The sequence below is a fragment of the Tupaia chinensis genome, unplaced genomic scaffold, assembly GCF_000334495.1.
Source record: "Tupaia chinensis unplaced genomic scaffold, TupChi_1.0 Scaffold000316_1, whole genome shotgun sequence".
Classification (NCBI taxonomy): Eukaryota; Metazoa; Chordata; class Mammalia; order Scandentia; family Tupaiidae; genus Tupaia; species Tupaia belangeri.
Genome location: NW_006159809.1, coordinates 7,792,047 through 7,798,783, shown reverse-complemented (window position 1 = coordinate 7,798,783; position 6,737 = coordinate 7,792,047).

Sequence of the window (6,737 nt, the reverse complement as noted above, 5' to 3'; positions counted from 1 at the left end):
AAAAAAAAAAAAAAAACAACTGCCCCAGGGGCCAGCAGGTGGAGTGGTGGTTAAGGTGTTAGACTTCCACATGGCCAAACATGGTTCAAGTCTTGAACCCTACTGATTTGAAAATCACGCCTGGCATGTGTGCATATGTGCCCAAAATCCTGAAAGGAGAATGGAGGAGAAGGGATTGTGATGTGTCCATCTCCCCTAGGGGGTGATTTCTCACTTTCCTTCTCTCTGTCTCTCTTCTGTGAGTGCATGCATTCCTATGGCAAAAACCTATAGTAATGATAATAAAATGTAAAGAAATATAACTGTCCCATAGTGCAGCACATAAGATTCATATGTTGGGCTAGCTGCTGGTATGGTGGTTAAGGTGGATTCGATCTCACATAGCTAACTGCAGGGTTCAAGTCCTGGATCTGGTGGTATGACAAACACACTGGGCATGATTGCTCAAAAGAAGAGGAGACTAGAGGAGAAAGGACTGCAGCATGGCCATCCTCTCTGGGATGAGGTTCTTGCTTTCTCCTTTCTTCTTTCTCTGGTGAGTGCACACACTCTATAGCAAGTTAAAAAAAGATATCCCACATGGCCAACTGAAGTTCAAATCCTGGCCCTGGTGGCTTGAAAAACACACTGGATGTGTGTGTGCATGTGCATATCCACAATTTTGACGGGGTGCAGAAATGGAGGAAATAGGGTTGTACCCCATTGGGGATGCATGCTCTCTCTCTCTCTTTCTCTGGCACACATGCCCTCTGGTAATTAAAAAAAAAATTAAGAGTTATATATGGGAGACTAAATGAGAAGTTATTATAATTTTCTTCTAAATATTAACATGGAGTTTCCAGGTTTTCTCCAATAAACATATCTCCCTTGGTTATATAAAAATTCTCTTAATTTAGAACATCCTGTCCTAATTAATGAGCAATGGATTGAGGATTCCGTTCATGTAATGCTACTACTTGAGACCTGCAGATGGAGTAATGGTTATGTCACTGGACTCCCATGTAATTGACCACAGTTCGAATCCCAGATCTGGTGGCTTAAAACTCACACCAGGTGCATGTGCATGAGTGCCCAAAATTCCAAGAGAAGAGTGGAGGAGAAGGGATTGCAGCTTGGCCATCCCCCTAGGAGAAATTGTCTAAGCGATTTCTCGCTTTCTGTCTCTCTGTCTCTCCAGCGAGTGCACGCGCCCTATAGCAAAAACCTTTCTTAAAAAAAAAAATACTACTGCTCACACAACAGTTTTAAATGATTATTTCTACAGGGCCAGCAGATGGTGTAGTGGTTACGTCACTGGACTCCCATATGGCTGATCACAATTTGAGTCTTGGACCCAGGGGCCTGAAAATCACGCTGGGTGCATGTGCGTGTGTGCCCAAGATGCTGGGAGGAGAATGGAGGAGAAGGAGTTGCAGCATGGCCATCCCTCATGGGGAGAGATTTCTCACTTTCCCTCTCATTGGCTTTGTCTCGCTCTCTCTCTCTGGTGAGCCTATATGCCCTAATGTAAAAACCTCTAAAAAATTGTTATTTTTACTATCAGGTTCTTTATGCACAGATATTTAAGGGCCGTGTTTCTGCCCAGATATACGAGTTAGACAAAAGGTCAGCATGGAAACGCTCGCTATGTGGCAAGGAGCAATCCCTGAGGATTTTGGCTTTCACCCTAACAGGTTGGTCAATGGGTAATCACAGCTCTGCCCAGAAGCCTTAATGACAGCCTTGCCTCCCCTGGTTTCCTGAGTGAGTACATTCCTTCCCATTTGGATCACAGAATGCTCTTCTGATTCTCGGGGTGTGGACCCGTCCTAGCTCGGTGCCTGCTTGCCAAGGACCTGCCCTGAGTCACTAGCTCTATCTTTGGTACTGACAATCTGATTGCTACAACTGGATTTTTTTTTCCCCTCATCTCTTTCAACTCGAAGAAAACACACTCCTACTCACTTCTCCTCTGCCCTGCCCATGTAAATCACTCTGAAGTTAACAGGATTGTTTTCCCTCTGTCTGTCACTTGGGGAAAGCAGGTGAGCTGGAGGGGTGTACGGAGAGGGTGCCAATGGGGGCACGCTGGGCTTTGACTTCTGTCCTGATGGGACTGCCAGGGTTGGGGGTGGTGGTGGTGCACAAAGTAGTTCTCATAGAAAAGACACCCTTGTCACTCAGTCATGTAGTTAGTCTGAGGGTCTGCTGTCGGCCTTTCTATTTACAGCACGTGCACACGCACATGCATACACACACAAACACACACACGGATGCAAATATATTAAGAACTATAAAATACTTTACAATTGTTATTATTATTATTTTTTGGAGAGGTTTTTGCTATAGGGCGCGTGCGCTCGCCAGACAGACAGAGAGAGACAGAGAGACAGAAAGCGAGAAATCACCCCCCAGGAGGGATGGCCACACTGCAATCCTTTCTCCTCCGTTCTCCTCTTGCGATCTTGGGCACGCACGCACATGCGCTCGGCGTGGTGAGCTTTTTTGAAAAAAAATTTTTTTTAGAGTTTTTTTTTGCTGTAGGGCGTGTGCTCGCCAGACAGAGACAGAGAGACAGAAAGCAAGAAATCATCCCCCGGGGGGATGACCACACCGCAATCCCTTCTCCTCCATTCTCCTCTTGGGATCTTGGGCATGCACGCACACGCGCCCGGCGTGAGGTTTTTTTTTTTTTTTTATTTGAGAGAGTAGGCCCCGTGCCCTCGCCAGACAGACAGAGAGAGACATAGAGACAGAAAGCAAGAAATCCCCCCCCAGGGGGGATGGTCACGCCGCAATCCCTTCTCCTCCATTCTCCTCTCGGGATCTTGGGCACGCACACACACGCGCCCGGCGTGAGTTTTAAGCCACCAGGTCCAGGACGTGAACCGCAGTTGGCTACATGGAAGTTCAGCGACATAGCCATTACGCTAACTGCTGGTTCCTACAATTGTTATTTTATTGTCAGAGATGTTCTTGGCTAACCTTCTGGCTTAATTTTTCTGAGTGCGTCAGTGACGTGCATCTGGAAAGGAAACACCGAAATAGCACCTCTTCTTAAGGAGATGTTTGCAACAGGGCTTAAGCCTCTCAGTGAGGACATAGCCTGCTCTGTGTGTTTTGTTACTTAGGGACCATTGACATGCTGGGGAGGGAAGTGACATGGAGCACCTAGCATGTTCCGGGCATCTAATAACCGCTCTGGGTCCTGAAGAGCGTGTTCGAAGACATTGGATTACTTTTTTTTTTTGCGGGGGGGGGGCTTTGCTATAGGGCGGGTGAGCTGGCCAGACAGAGAGAGACATAGAGACAGAAAGCAAGAAATCACCCCCCGGGGAGGATGGCCACACCACAATCCCTTCTCCTCTATTCTCCTCTCGGGATCTTGGACACACACACACATGCGCCTGGCGTGAGTTTAAGTCGCTGTGTCCAGGACTCCAACCGCAGTCAACTACGTGGGAGTCCAGCAACATCGCCATTACGCTAACTGCTGGTCCCACCCCTGGATTACTTTTATCGTTTCTCCAAAATGTAGTCCTGCTGGGTTGTTCTGAGGAGTAAATGCAATAACTGTGATTGGGACTAGTATGCATTCAGTAGTCCATAAATAACTGCTAGCTCGTCCAGCAGCTATTTATTGAATGCTTCCCACCAGACGCTGCGCTGTAATAGCTGCAAACGACAAGGCCACTCTTTGAGTGCTCACTGTGGGTCGGGCGGACTGTGATTATAAACATTCTTACTTACGTTAACTCACTTAATCCTCACTCTCACCCTTGGAGGTGGTCCTTCTACTGCTCATCTCCATTTTCAGATGTGGGATCTGAAGCACAGAGCCTTGGTGTGTCTTGCCCACGGCTGCACAGCCAGTAAGTGTCAGAGCTGGGTTGGATTCCAAAGTGGTCATGCTGTGAACATAAGACTATGTTTTCAACACACACTGTACTCCCTCTAGCTATAATTATTATTCCCTTTTTATAGACAGTGAAAGGAGGGTTCAGAGAAATCCAGTAAGTTGCCCAAGGTCCCATGTCTAGGAAGAAAGCCTGACTTCAAAGTCTATATCTTGTATCTCTTTGGCACTCTGCTCCATAAACATTTACCATATATTGAATTAAGCCATTTATAAATATGTATTTTATTATTATTTTTTATAGGGTACATGTGCTCACCAGAGAGAGAGAGAGAGGGAGAGAAAGAGAAATAACCCCCCCACCCCCAGGGGGATGGCCACACCTCAATCCCTTCTCCACTAGCCTCCCCTTGGGATTTTGGGCATGCACTTGTTCCTGGCATGATTTTCAACCACTGAGTCTGGGACTTGAATCACACAGTCTGCCATGTGGGATCCAGTGTCTTAACCTCCATGCCAGGCCCTAAATACTTATTTTATTGATCTCAGATATATGGGTCCCCTGTAGGGTCTGAAAAACCCACAGTAGACGATGCTGCTAATACCTGGAAGTAGACAGGCTCCCAGATATTGGGAAACCATAGCTTTAGATTTTCTTTTGGTCTTTCATTCCCCCTGCCTATGCAATTTACTGCACCTTTTTCCAGAGGGTGTCCTGTCTAAGTAGGACTGTTCTATACCTAGACCAGTCTACTGCTATTAAGCAAGAGATTCTCTTTCTTACCTGTGGATTGGGCCACAGTTCATTCTCCAGTTTGGAAGAGTACCATTTTTATAATTGCCCAAGGGTGTGTGTGCTTGCTGGAGAGAGATGGAGAGAGAGAGTGGGAAAGTGAGAAAGCACCTCCCATGGGGGATGGTCATGCTACAAGCCCTTTCTCATCCATTTCTCTCTCCTGTCAGGATTTTAGGTATGCAGGCACATGTTCCCAGCATATTTTTCAAGCATAGACTTGAACTGCTCTGTCAGCCATGTGGGATCTAGCCACCTTAACCACCATGCAACCAACTGGCCTGGAGAAGTACCTTTTAAGACTCTTCAAATTTATACCTATCAGATGTTAATTGCTGGGGCCAGCTGGTGGCATGGTGGTTAAGGTGCTAGACTCTCACATGGTCAGCCATGGTTCGAGTCCCAAACCTGGGGGCTTGCTTTCTCACTCGCCCTCTTTCTCTGGTGAGTGCATGTACTCTGTATCAAATTTAAAAAGTAATAATAATGAGGGACCACCAGATGGCATAATGGTTACGTCTCTGGACACCCACATAGTTGACCACGGTTTGAGTCCTGGACTCAGTGGTTTAAACTCACACTGAGTGTGTGCGCATGCATGCCTAAAGTCCTGAGAGGAGAATGGAGGAGAAGGGATTGTGGTGTGGCCATCCCCCCGGGAGGTAATTTCTTGCTTTCTGTCTCTCTGTCTCTTTCTGTCTCTCTGGTGAGCACACGTCCCCTATAGCAAAAATTTCTCTCTAAAAATAAACAAATACAAAGTAATAATAATTATAAATAAAATTCAATAAATAACTATTAAAAAAAATGTCATTTACCTGGGGCCAGCAGGTGGCATGGTGGTTAAAAGTGCTGGACTCTCACATGGACGACCATGGTTCAGGTCCCAGACCCAGTGGCTTGCTTCCTCACTCCCAATCTCTGTCCCTCTCTGGTCAAATTAAAATGGATAGATAAATAAATAAATAAAGTTAAAAAAATTTAAAAAATGTCAGTCACCAACCTTCACTAACTGAAAGCTAAGAAGAACATGGGAATGGATGCTCATACCAGCTGTGGCACTAAGCCCCATGTGGATAAAAAGACCAAGTTTCTCATTTGACAGTTGCCAAGTATTTAGGATTGCCAGATACAGCAAGTGAAAATACAGGCATTAAACACATTTGAGTCTACAATAGACAATGAGAAATCTTTCAGTATAAGTATGTTCTCAAATAAATAAAAAAATTTGCTGCTTACCTGAAATAAAATTTTTAAATTTTATCTGACCACCTTATAAGTATTTATTAACAGCACTCTATATAAATACATGGAGAACTCCTCCTTCCATATTAATTATGGGTTCTCCACCAGCCTGTCCTCGACTTAGTCTGGTCAATCTCTAAAATAATTCCTGGACCTCCAGGTTAGTCTATGGGACCAACTTTGGTGTGTGAGGGATGTCATGAAACCCCAACAAGCTTTATCAAGGACCGGATCTGACTCCTATCCCAGAGCCTTTAGACCAGGCAATTCTTTTAAAAAATTAATTAATTAATTGTTATTATTATTATTTTTTAATACATTCAATCGCTGTACACCATTTAGCTTGTAGAGAGAATTTCCCCAACATGCAATACACCTCAGACCAGTCCAGTTGAGAATACTATACATGTCACGATCAACACGTAATAAACCATTTCTGTGTCCCTCAAATGTCTTACTTCTCTATTTTTCTCCCTAATTTCCTTCCCTACCCTCTTCCCCTCTCACACCCTCCTTCCATACTGTCTCCAGGGTGTGCGTGTGCGCATGCATGCCTAAAATCCAGTGTCTATAACTACTTTCAATGCTTTTATGCCCTCAATCTTTCAGTCTCTACCGTAGAGTACGGACAATCGATATATGTTAAGTGGAAACATACAGTGTGTCTCTTTGGACCAGACAATTCTTTTTTATTTATTTATTTATTTATTTATTTTTTTTTTTTAGCCCTTTTTTTTTTTTTTTTTGGAGAGATTTTCACTGTAGGGCGCGGGCGCTCGCCAGACAGACAGAGAGAGACATAGAGACAGAAAGCGAGAAATCACCCCCCAGGGGGGATGGTCATGCCACAATCCCTTCTCCTCC